General features: G+C 49.2%; 1 protein-coding gene across 2 annotated transcripts in view; it reads right to left on the minus strand.

Moving 5' to 3' along the window:
- WIPI1 (WD repeat domain, phosphoinositide interacting 1) overlaps positions 1-12,221 on the minus strand; it is a 951,231-nt gene that overhangs the window by 154,825 nt on the left and 784,185 nt on the right. The window lies entirely within an intron of this gene.

Genomic DNA, 12,221 nt, shown 5'->3' on the forward strand with positions numbered 1-12,221 from the left:
ACCCAAATAATAATGAAGCAAAAGAAAGAAATGGAAATACTAGGATTCAAATGTAAAATGTCTCCAACATATCTGAACCCTTCAACTGTCAGAAATAGAGAAGACACATCAATAAACACAATGGAAACATCCAATAGCCGAACGGTACGCTCTGACAGCAAAAAACAAGAAGATTCACAGAGAATGACTCGGGAAGACAAGCGATTGGACATCACATCCAGAAACTCAACTAATATACGAAGAATATACTCTCCGGCTGCTTACACAAAGAAAGGCACTGAAAGGCAATACAAAAAAACTGCAACCACCTACCTATAATGTCCACGAACACGACAGCAACAATATATACAGTTATGCTTGTGGAACACGCGCGGAAACACTCTTTGTTTCAATATGGAAAAAATGATATACTCAAATACAACATCATTTGTCTCCAAGAGACCTGGCTCTCGCAACTGCCCCTTTGCGACGGATATATGATACATATGACCGCCGCTATAACCAATAAAACAGGCCACCCAAGCTCTGGTCTACTAACACTCTGGAAAGTGGAAGCTCACCTAGACCATCAACGGCCACAAAATTCCAGACTCTAAAAGTAGCACTAAAGCAAAACTGTGGACATCGGCGATGGAGTGGCGAAATCTTACTTTACTCAATGGCAATACCGTAGGTGGTAAACCAGCAAGGCCTACATGGCACAGAGACAAACTTACATGATACCTAGACTACATATACATCTCGCCCAACCTCAGCAATAACATCACAAAATTCAAAGTCAAACAGAATACACAAAACGATCATGCCAAACTCACTATTACTTGGGATGCTCCCCATCACCGTATGGACAAAATGAAGGACCCACAGATAGAAGTCACAGCTGGATTAAACAGACTGCGAATATCAGATGAAAAAATCCAAAGACTGAAAGCGACCTTCAGAACTTCTAATATGAAAGAGAAAGAAACAATCAATTATGAATGGTTGCTTGCTCCGTTTCTACAAAAAACAATTCAGTGACCAAACAACAGAAACACTTACGATCATGCATACTCCTAGGAAATAGCACTCGCTAAGAAAGAATCAAGAAAACAAATAAGGAAAGCTAAGGAAACGAAACACATCAACTGCATCGACACTATAAAAAAAAAATCAAACAGAAATCATCTCAAAACAATGAAAGCAGTGATCAAACGAAACGACATGGAAGTGATGCTACAAGCCGTGAAGAAGAGAAACACCAGAGACTTGTGGACCCTCCTAAATCTAAACCATGCATCGCAATATCAAATGACCACAGAGGTAACGGGAAAGGATTGGATCAAACATTTCAGTCTACTATATAAATACACCAGCTTTACAGAAACCGACAAAAACAACTGCCTTTTGGGGAAGAAACCCTGGTACAACCAATGGGATTACGAGAAAATTCTCACCAATATCAGAAAATTGAACACCTCTTGAGCTCCAGGGCCAGACTGCCTAAGCAACAAAATGATCAATAAACAGCCGCGAGCCTGAGCAAAACTATGCCTACAAATATTCAGCCTAATCTCCAAAAACCAGTACATTCCCAACAGCCATCATAATTCCAATATTTAAACTGGGCGACAGAAAACTCACAGCAAACTACGGACCACTGGCGATGCTAGATACATTAAGCAAGATATTCGCTGCGATCCTCGTAAAAAGATTCAACGAGTGGACAAAAACCTACAACAAGCAAGACCCTCAACAGACTGATTTCTCGAGCAATGTGGGCACAAACAAACTTGCCTATACTCGATGCTAAAACAAGAAACATTTAGAAACAAGACAAATGTACATGCAGACTTTGTTGACTTACAATTGGCATTCAACAGTATCATTTGAAGTACACTGTGGGGGGAAATTGGAACAAGAAGAATGCCCAAACAAACTGCTGGCCGCAATTAAAGCTCTGTACAGTGACACAACCATACAGATCCGTCTGACAAAAGATGGTTCATTATCAACAGCCATAAAAACTCAAAATGGACTAAAACAAGGATGTCCCCTGGCCGCCATTCTTGTCAAATTTTATTTCCTTGATATATCTAAAAATATATCAACCACTGCAAACAACCCCCTCCCCCCCCCCCCAAGATTGAACACAATACACGTCCCGTACATATTACACGCAGACGACATTGTCCTCGTGGACAAAACTAAGGTGGGACTTCAAAACAGCTTGGGTGCTTTCAACAACTATGTCAAAAGAAATGACATGAACATCAACTCCAACAAATCGAAAGTCATGTCAGTGGGGCACCACACCAAAAAACAACGCTCACTTCTCAAGGTGTAGCTAGATGGGAAAAAAAAGAACGAAGTCAAAGAAATTAAATATCTAGGCATTGATCTAAACCAGTCACAAGTGGACCAGAGCTGGTTTCTACACCTAAAAAAGCGTGCACTAACTCTGGCGAGACTAGCGCTGATAATCCATACGAAATATGGAAGATACTCGCTGAAACCAGTGATAGGGCCTCATTACGACCCTGCCGGTCCGGACAGAACGTTGGCGGTAAAAACGCCACCACCGTTGTTTCCGGACCGGCTGATTCAGAGTCCTTCAGGCAGGAGGGGTCACTCCCGCCAGGTCTGATCTGGCGGGAGTAACGCCACCCGCCAGCAGGCGCAAATAGAGACACCGGCTCTGTCATAGACGGAACCGGTGTTTCTATTATCCCCATCCCCATGGAGTCCTATGGTCCTATGGGACTCCATGGGAATGGGGACTTACAGAATTCCGTCTCCTGAATTCCCAGGTCACTGGGGTCGTAATGCCCCGGTGATTCCGGGAATCACAGAGGCGGAATGGTAATATGGGTCCGGTGGTAGCCTGCCGGTTTTTCCCGGCACAGTCACCGCCGGACTCATGAGGCCCCTAGTCTTCTATAGACAAAGTGACCGCCACCTTACTATATGGAAGCGAAAGTCTAATCAACATCTCAAATAACATCTGGCCACTGGTTGAGGGAATATTTTGGCGCAAGGTTCTATCACTGGCTGCCTCGTTCCCAGTACAAAGGATACGAGCTAGCTCTCCAGTCCCTTCACTCAATACATAATTGGAAGCAGCTCGACTTATACTGTAAGATCACGAATGACGATGACATACCTGCGATGACAATTCTGACAAAATCATAACCTCGCCCACTCTGGTAGCGTGGAAAGAAGCTTGCAAAGCTCTACTCGAGAAATATGACATATCAACGGAGACTCTGATCAACAGACCGATGGAAGTGAAAAAAAGGTTTAAGGAAGCTCACTGGATTGAAACCATTGAAGTGAAAAATAGATACAAAATTAACATACTTTAAATTCTTGACACAAGAGCAGTAAACAAACTACCACCGTATCTGGAGAAATTTCCCTCCAAATCAATGAGACACTTTCTTGCAATTATGTCTTAACGTTCTGCATACCAAAGAATCTCTCACTGTTACAAAGCAAATACCTACGGAAGAAAACATATGCAGATTCTGCAAGCAAAATAATCAAGAGGAGTCAATCTACCATATCATTATGGATTGTACTCTCCTCACTGAGCACAGGAAACAGTTCGCCAGTACAATGAAATTCCCGAAATCCGGCAACGGAGAAGTAGAAATGTGGCACCAAATAACATCTGGGAAAAACATTAAGCTAATCATTATGACAGTCCGAATCTGGAATTTCATCATGGACAAAGAGACAGTATAATTCACACAAAGTAATTCAAATGCACAAAGAAAATAATGATGAGACACTCACAAGTGCATAAAACATAATGTCAAAGTTTCATATCAAACCAACACATTTAATTAAAAAAAAAGATAAAAAATTATAGCCTGCATTCAAATTGCATGCACATGCTAGAAACCCCAAACCCCACGTTCACACAGGAGGGTAAACTGCTGTATATATGTGTACATATATGTAATTTATCTATGCAATTCTTCTCTGGTACCAATGCCTGTTTTTGATACTGGAGAAGATAAGGAACAAGTTACTTACCTGTAAATGTTGTTCTCAAGCATGGGTCTGGCATGAATTCATATGCTCATGAATATTCCCCGTCGTCAGGCTGGGAATCCTCGGTAAAGAAAAAATCAATTTCACTTTAGTTTCTGAACTGTCTTTCTACTAATAACCAATCACTGGTCTCTGGGTCATACTGTCCCCAGCCAATGAATGCCCTCTACCTAAGCCCCTCCTCGGGCAGCCATCTACAGATTTGGTAGCACGTAAAGTGGCATTAGGATCAAGAGAAGAGCCGCAGAGGGGTTGGAGGGAGGGTTCACATGTAAATCCATGCCAGACCCATGCTGGAGAACAACAGTTACAGGTAAGTAACGTGTTCCTTCTCTAGCATGGGGTCTGGCATGGATTCACATGCTCATGAATACAAGAATACATAGCAGTACACACACGCACAACCACGGGAGGTGGCAAGGCTCAACATTAAGCATCTCTTACCTCCTCACCAGGCTCACCTTCAAGCGAACATGTTGCGCAGCACTGCTTGGCCGACTCTGGACTCCTCCCTGTAGTCCCGGTAAATGCAGTAGAATTTTGTGAAGGTGTGAGTCGACCTTCATGTAGCAGCCCTGCAGGTGCCCAGCAGGGGCACACCAGACAGGAACGCCGTAGTAGCAGCGATTGCTCTGGTCAAATGGGCTCTTGGACGGCCGGGCAACGGTCGGTTTGCCAACTGATGACAGTGCATGATGCAGCCGGAGAGCCACCTGGAAATGGAAGCCTTGGAGAGGACCTTCCCTTGGTTCACAGTGCAAAAGTTCACAAACAGCTGTGATAGCTTCCGAAAACTCTTTGTGCGGTCCATGTAGAACTTCAGCGCTCTAGCCACATCCAGCTAGTGCAAAGTCCTCTCCGCCGGTGAGGAAGGCGACAGGAAGAAAACAGGTAACACCAGGGGCTCGTTGAGATGGATGTCCGACGGCACCTTGGGTATGAAGAAGGGGTGCGTGCGTCCTCAGCACTACCCACATCTCGTGGAATGTCAGATACGGAGGCTTAAAGGAGAGGGCCTGCATCTCTCCCACTCGTCGTGCAGAGGTGATGGCCACAAGAAACGCCAGCAGCACTGAATGCAAAGGCTCGAATGGCGGGCACATGAGCCTGGTCAGCACCACATTGAGCTCCCACGCCGGAGCCTTCACCGGCGGTAACGAGCGGAACAGTCCTTTCATGAACTCCTTCACCAGGCGGTGAGACCACAGCAACGACTGCCCCAGAATTCTGGTGTAGCAGGAGATAGCCGCCAGATGCATTTTGATGGAAGAATGCGTCAGCCCCACCTTGCCCAGCGACAGCAAGCACGGCAGGGTTGATCTTCTGTACACAGCACCAGACCGAGAACCTCTTCCATTTATGTCCATAGCACTTAAGAGTCGAGGAAGCCCTGTCCTTGGCAAGTACCTCCTTGCAGTACGCCGGGATGTCGTCGCCTCTGAACTCTAGTGCTGCAGTAGCCAGACCTGCAGGTTCAGAGATCTTGGTTCGTGATGCAGAATCACACCTCCTTCCCTGGCAAGAAGATCCACGTCCGTCGGTACCTTGACTGGAGTGGACACTGACATGTCCAGAAGGTCCAGGAACCATATCTGCTTCGACCATATCTCAGCCATATCTGGATCATCCTGCACCGGGACTGTCTGAGTTGACTGAGTTGCAGGAGCAACGGCAACAGTGGGAACACAGAGGAACAGGCCGTCCCAGGGGAAGGAGAATGCATCCCCCATGCTGGCGAAACCTGCTGGCGAACCTCCGGCACTTGGTGTTTGTCGCCGTCGTGAACAGATCGATCTGGGATTGCCCCATCGTCGGAATAGGAGATCTACTTGATCTTGCTGAAGCTCCCATTCGTGGCAAGAGCGCAGCTCCCTGCTGAGTGAGTCGGCGACAGTGTTCTTTATTCTTGCCAGGTGAAAGGGTACCAGGAACATCCCCTGGGTGACAGCCCAGTGCCACATATCCTGGGCTTCCTTGGAGAGAGCTGGGAATCTGGAGCCCCCCTGCTTCCGGATGTAGAACATCGTGGTAGTGTTGTTGGTGAAGACCCTTACCACTTTGCCCTTGAGGGATGGAAGGAAGCACCTCAGGGCCCAGAACACGCCCTGAAGCTCCAGGATGTTGATTTGCAGTGACCTCTCCTCTGGGAGCCAAAGGCCTCTTGCGTCGAGATCTCTGGTGTGCGCGCCCCATCCCTCCAGGGAGGCATCCGTCATCACCGTCTCCTGATGCGCTGGGGTCTGGAAGTTCATGCCTGTCGCGAGATGCACGCGGGTGCCCCACCACTGGATCGCCTGACGGAAAGTCCTGTTGAGGTAGCTATTGTAGCTATTATTCCTGCCACTTATATCCACCGAGCGTCAAGGAACTCCTGCAGCGGCCGCATCCGCAACCTGCACAGTCACACAAGGTTGATGCATGATGACAGCATGCCGAGCAGGGACTTGATGGACCTCACCCTGGCTACTTCCATGGTCAACAGCCGTTGTACCTTGCCCAGGATGGCCTTTATCCTTGTTAGGCAGAATCATATGCAGTGCCCTTAGGGACCACTGCACACAATTAAAACCACAAGTGGTAGTACAATTTCACCTTTGGTACAAGCCTGTAATACACTGTAAAGTGGTAGCAATGGTTATCTCAAGAGCAAATGAGCAGTAGTAGAGATTACACAAAGGACTACAATTACTGTGACTCAAACCAACACTGACTCAAGGTTTCTGTTTAAAACCATTTATTTTTAAACCAATTAAATAAAAACACACTCTAAATATACTACACAACAACCAATTCCACCTGTGCAGATCAATTCAAGGTAAGTACATTTGGATTTGACAGACCAGTGTTGCGAAACAAAGACGTTACCGTGGGTTAATACGCGATCACTTTTTGACAGTAATGACAGTTCGGTCTTATGAAAGAAAAAGCGTACTCGCGGGAAGAAATGTACCCGAAGTCAAACACACTTAGCACAAATAATTAACACAAGAGAATAGGGGATAAAAATCATAGGCAATACTTTTGTCAAGGCAATGGGATCAGAGGACGTGTTCTAAGAGGCAGATGAAGTCAATAGGCCTGCGCCAGTGTCAAATGGAGCAGAGGCTCTGTTGTAGAGGATCACACGGTTAGAACAGTTCAAGATTAACGTTGCCAGGAGTACTGGATATTGTCAAAGGGAGGCAAAAGTTATAAGACGGAAGAAAGAAAGGACAAGCCTTTGGAAAGGAAAAGGGTTCACCCCGATTCCTCAAGGTCGGACGGAGCGAACTACCAAATGGACACAGTACCTTATTCGTATGAAGAAAGCTGGTGCTACGGCAGCTGTTCCTGGTAGTTCATGCTGACTCACGGTTCTTGAAGCTTCAGTCGTGGGAACAAGAAGGAGGACATCTGGGGCGATCTGCAGTACCCAGGGATGAAGCCAGCAGCAGCGAAACAACGGTGAACAAAAGTTGCACTCCTTTAAAACAGGAGAGGGCTCTTCTGAATGCTATCCGGACCACTACAGTTCAGTGCAGTGATTTCGACCCAGAAGAGGATTCTCTGGCTGTAGAAGGTGAGCTGGGTGATCCCACCAGGCTCAAGGCAAGAAGACTCCGGACTGGATCTTCTCTGTCGTTGAAGGGTAGATAGCCGAGGACTGGAGCAGGGCTTCAACGGGACTCGGGAGTTGCAGCAGCCGTCTTCTTCTCCGCTTCTCTTCGGTTCTTGCAGTTCCAGTGGCGACACTGACTTCCAGCCCAAGAGTCCTGCCTTTTATGCCAAAATCCCCCATTCACACAGCCTGGCTGTCAATCACACAGCAGGGGGGTTGTCCAGCCCAGACAACCACCTTAGCCAATCGACACAAAGCGCGACTTGGGTCTCCAAGGAGACCCTGTGCACGGGGTGACTAAACCCCTCCCTCACATTCAGCCCACCTAGACACCCAGACGCCAAAGGAGGGCTTCTTCGCAGAAGCCTGCCAAAGGACGGCGAACAAAGAAGGAAAACCTGGTTTGGCACGAAAAGTAAAACACAAGAAGGACTTTAACAAAAAGAAATGGCGACTAAACCCGACCGGAGCCAAAATAAAATGTATTTGATAAAGTTGGTTTATGTTCGAGGCTAATACAATTGCCTAAAACAGTACCACGTTTATATACTATAATCACGGTAGAAAAGTTAGGGTAGAGACCACTGCCACCAGCCAAGTCTTAATGTTAAGGGAGCGAAACAAGGCTCCAAGAGGTACAGACAAAAAGGGATAAGAGTTAACCCTTTCCAATACTCCATGTAAGATGGGGTGTACTGGGTCTGCAGTTTAAAGTGACTATATAAAGTTAATGGCAACTTTATCTGTTTCTGGGGGAAAGTAGTCAGCCCCAGAAAAAATTGAGTCAGGGGGAAGTCTCAAAGACAGCCCTGTGTCACTGCACTGAAGGTGCTTTGTAACACACACAAAAAGTGGGGCTCATGGAGTGGTGTGGCTCCAGAGCCCAAGATCACACAAACAGTGAAAATATACACAGCAAAGACACTGTAAGAGTGGGAAAAAGGTTCACACTCTTCCCAGGTGGAAAAATAAACTCCAGAAATCCAGCAAAGCTGCTGAGGGACTCACTAGGTGAGGGAAATTAGCCATAAATGAGAATTCTCCCTAACAATCCTCTCCTCCGACGGTGAAGCCAGCCGCGCCACCGTGTTGAGCCTGGCTCCCAGGAACAGGGCGTCCTGCAATGGCACCAAGCAGGTCTTTGCAAAGTTTATCGAGAACCCCAGTTCTGTGAGCAGGCGGACGGTGCTCGTGTGTGGTAGACTGAGTTCCCTTGACTTCGCTCGGATGAGCCAATCGTCCAGATAGGGGTGGACGTGGATCCCCTGCAGGCGCAGCCGTGCTGCCACCGGTGCCAGGCACTTGGTGCCGACTTCAAACCGAAGGGCAGTGCCTTGAACTGATAGTGCTGCCCCAGGACCACGAAGCGTAGAAACTTTAGATGTCCTTTGTGTATAGGGATGTGGAGGTATGCATCCTCCAGTCCAGCGACGACAGGAAGTCCCCTTTTTCCAGCTGTCCCAGCACGTGCTGAAGGGTGACCATCCAGAATTTTTGGGATTTTATGTATTGGTTGAGGCAGCGGAGGTCCAGGATAGGCCGCCAGCCGCTGGTCTTCTTTCAGACGATGAAGTACCGCAAGTATACTCCGGAGGCCTGGAGCCTCTTCGGGAAGAGTTCTATCGCGCCCTTTGCCAGCATTGCTTGTACCTCCAGAAGTAGTTGTGGGATGTGGTCTTTCCTGGCCACCGGTGGAAAGTCTGGGCACTTTCTTTGGAACTCCATAGTGTGCCCGTGGGCCAGGGCATCCAGCACCCAACGGTCGATGGAGATGGATTTCCAAACGCTGATGAATTTTGCCAGCCGGCCTCCCACCGGGAGTGGGGGCCCGACGTAACGGCCGTTTCAGTCCTGCTTCGCCGAGGCCTTGCCACCTTGGGCTCCTTGGCGACGGCGACAATGTCCACCGGCCTTGTTACGTCCTCTGTAGGCTTCCTGCGACGAGCGGGCCGCCTGGCGGTGCAACGAAGAGCTGCCGCCGAATGCTTTAAGGGCAACTTGGGACTGCCTACGGAGGACCGAAAGGACGGTCGTCGCTGATGTAGCGTGCCCAGGGCACGGGCAGTCTCAGTGTCTGGCTTGATGGCCTGCAGTGACTCCTCCACTGCCTTGCCGAAGAGGTTGTTCCCTTTTGAAGGGCATGTTCAGTACCTTCGTCTGTACGTCCTGACGGAAGTCGGTGGCCCTGAGCCAACCGTGCCGGCGAAGGCAAACGCTGTTGCCCATCTGGCAAAAACTGGTGTCGGCGATGTCCGTGGCAACCGTGATGGCGTGGTCCGACGCCACCTCGCCCTTTTGCAGGATTTCAAGGGCTTGCGCCCTCTTGTCATTTTGAAGGAAGTCCAGGAGGGGGGCGATTTTTAACCACAGCTCCCTATCGTAGCGGGCCACGATAGCGAAAGCGGTGGCCGCCTTAATGGTCGTCGCTGCCGACAAGATGACATCACGTCCCATGGCATCTAGCTTCTTCCCCTCGCCGTCCGGTGGAGACGTGGAAGTCGATGCCGTCGCCCCAGCCGATTTCTTCTTGGCCGCCGCAGAGACCACCGAGTACGGGCACGACTGTGCCCTGAGGCACATGGGAGCGGAGTTTGGGACCCAGTACTTCTTCTCGTACTGGTCTCTCTTCGCAGGGGCCGTGGACAGGTTCTTCAGAAGGGACACCCCTTTGTCCCAGATGTCATCCAACAGCCGGACTGAGAGGACGGTCTTCCTCTTGGCCTCGTGATAAAGGAACCCCTCCTTCTGTTCTTCGGGGCATAGCTGGAAAAGCTCTGAAGCCCTGGCGATCATGGTGTGAAAGGAGCCAATTACGTCAGGAGGGGAAGCCTGGGGAGGGGGCGATGGGAGATCCGTTCCATCGTTGCCACTATCATCCGTCCATGTAGTCTCGGTCTCATCCCTCGGCAGAGGGGATGGAGGTGAAGGATGCAAGGGCGGGGGAGGATGGACTTGCCTCCTTTTGGCTGGAGGACTCCCTGGCGGTCCAGGCGCAGCTGGATCGTCCGCCAGAGGTAAGGGCAATCTTGTCCTTATCTCTGTACACAAGGTGTGCAGTGCCAGCAAAATGTCATCTGACCTGTCCATCGGGGGGGCATCGGTTGCGACGGGTGCTCCACCCTTCGCTCTCCACGTCCGCCTCATCGGGATCCTTCACATAGGCCCTGACCTCGCCGAACCTCTTGTCAAGGACTACCTTGAGGCTAGACAGTTCGTCATCGGAGGAGGTAACTGAGTCTGTTAGGTATATCGCGCCCCCCCTCCTCCTTCTCGGCCCGGGGTATCACAGAGGTCCTTTCGATAGGCTGGAAAGACGATTCCCTCCGGGATGGCAGGAAAACTCTAGTCCTGGAGGTCGTATCCACTGGGGTCATCTCTGCAGGCTTCGCCAGGGCCATCACGACTCCCTCAATCGAGGCCTTAGCAGGGTGATTCTGGGCCTTCATGACCTCAGGCGCGTCTGAGGCCTTCACTGTTGGGGGGGGGGTGGTCACCACCTCGCTCCCCCTTGGCTTTCTCCATCGGGGCCGACCGGGGCTGGGTTGTCCGACTTCCTCTTCAAGCCGGAGCGTTGGCTGGTGGTTGATGGCATTGGCGATGGTGCGCCCGACTCGGCAGCCGAGGAGCCCGAACCAACGGCACTCCCGGACTCGCAGTGCTTTTCCTTTTGTTGGTATTCGTCGCCGGAGCACCCTCAAAGGTCTTAGAAGACTGCTCAGACTTCCTCTTCTCACCTGCAGCTGGGCTCTTCGCCTCCAGCCAGTTAGCGAGCCATGTACGATGGTCCTTCATGGTCTGGATGGACATGTTCTAACAGAACGCACAGTCCTCCTCCACGTGCGACTGCTTGGAGTGCAGACAGTAGAGGCACCGGGAGCCCTCATCCTCCTTGAAGACGTTCTGTAGACCACATCCTGGGCAGATCCTAAACAGCTTGGATCCAACAGGCGTCGAGTCTCCTTTGTCTTGCGCCATGTCCATGTGGGGTAGGCCTCAAAGATCTTCCTGAATCCTCCAAGAAGTGAAATTCGATGAAATTCCGCCCTTGAGGGGCGTAGAGATTTCCGAAACGGGTCCGTTAATCGGAAGATGAATCGGTGGAGCTTGAGGCTCGATTAGAATGAAAAAATAAGAGTAACCTCTTTGAAAAAACGCAATACGCAGTAAAAGCTTGAGAGCTAAGCACGAGGACTCCCAACACTTGAACGTGCGGTAAAGATCTAAAGATGGCTGCCAGAGGAGGGGCTTAGGTAGAGGGCATTCATTGGCTGGGGCAATATGACCCAGAGACCAGTGATTGGTTATTAGTAGAAAGACAGTTCAGAAACAAAACTGAAACAGATTTTTTCTTTACCGACGATTCCCAGCCTGGCGACGGGGAATATTCATGAGAATGTGAATCCATGCCAGACCCAATGCTGGAGTAAATGTACTAAACCTGCTGATTGATTATACCAACACACATTTTATGTAAATTTTAACTGAAGATAGTTTGAAAATACTGGCCAGTAAGCAGCGATGCAATTATCGACTACAATTGTGTGCTAAAATTAGATTATTTTATTAGAATGATCTACTTTAAAGC

The sequence above is a fragment of the Ambystoma mexicanum genome, chromosome 3q, assembly GCF_040938575.1.
Source record: "Ambystoma mexicanum isolate Mex_15411 chromosome 3q, UKY_AmexF1_1, whole genome shotgun sequence".
NCBI lineage: Eukaryota > Metazoa > Chordata > Amphibia > Caudata > Ambystomatidae > Ambystoma > Ambystoma mexicanum.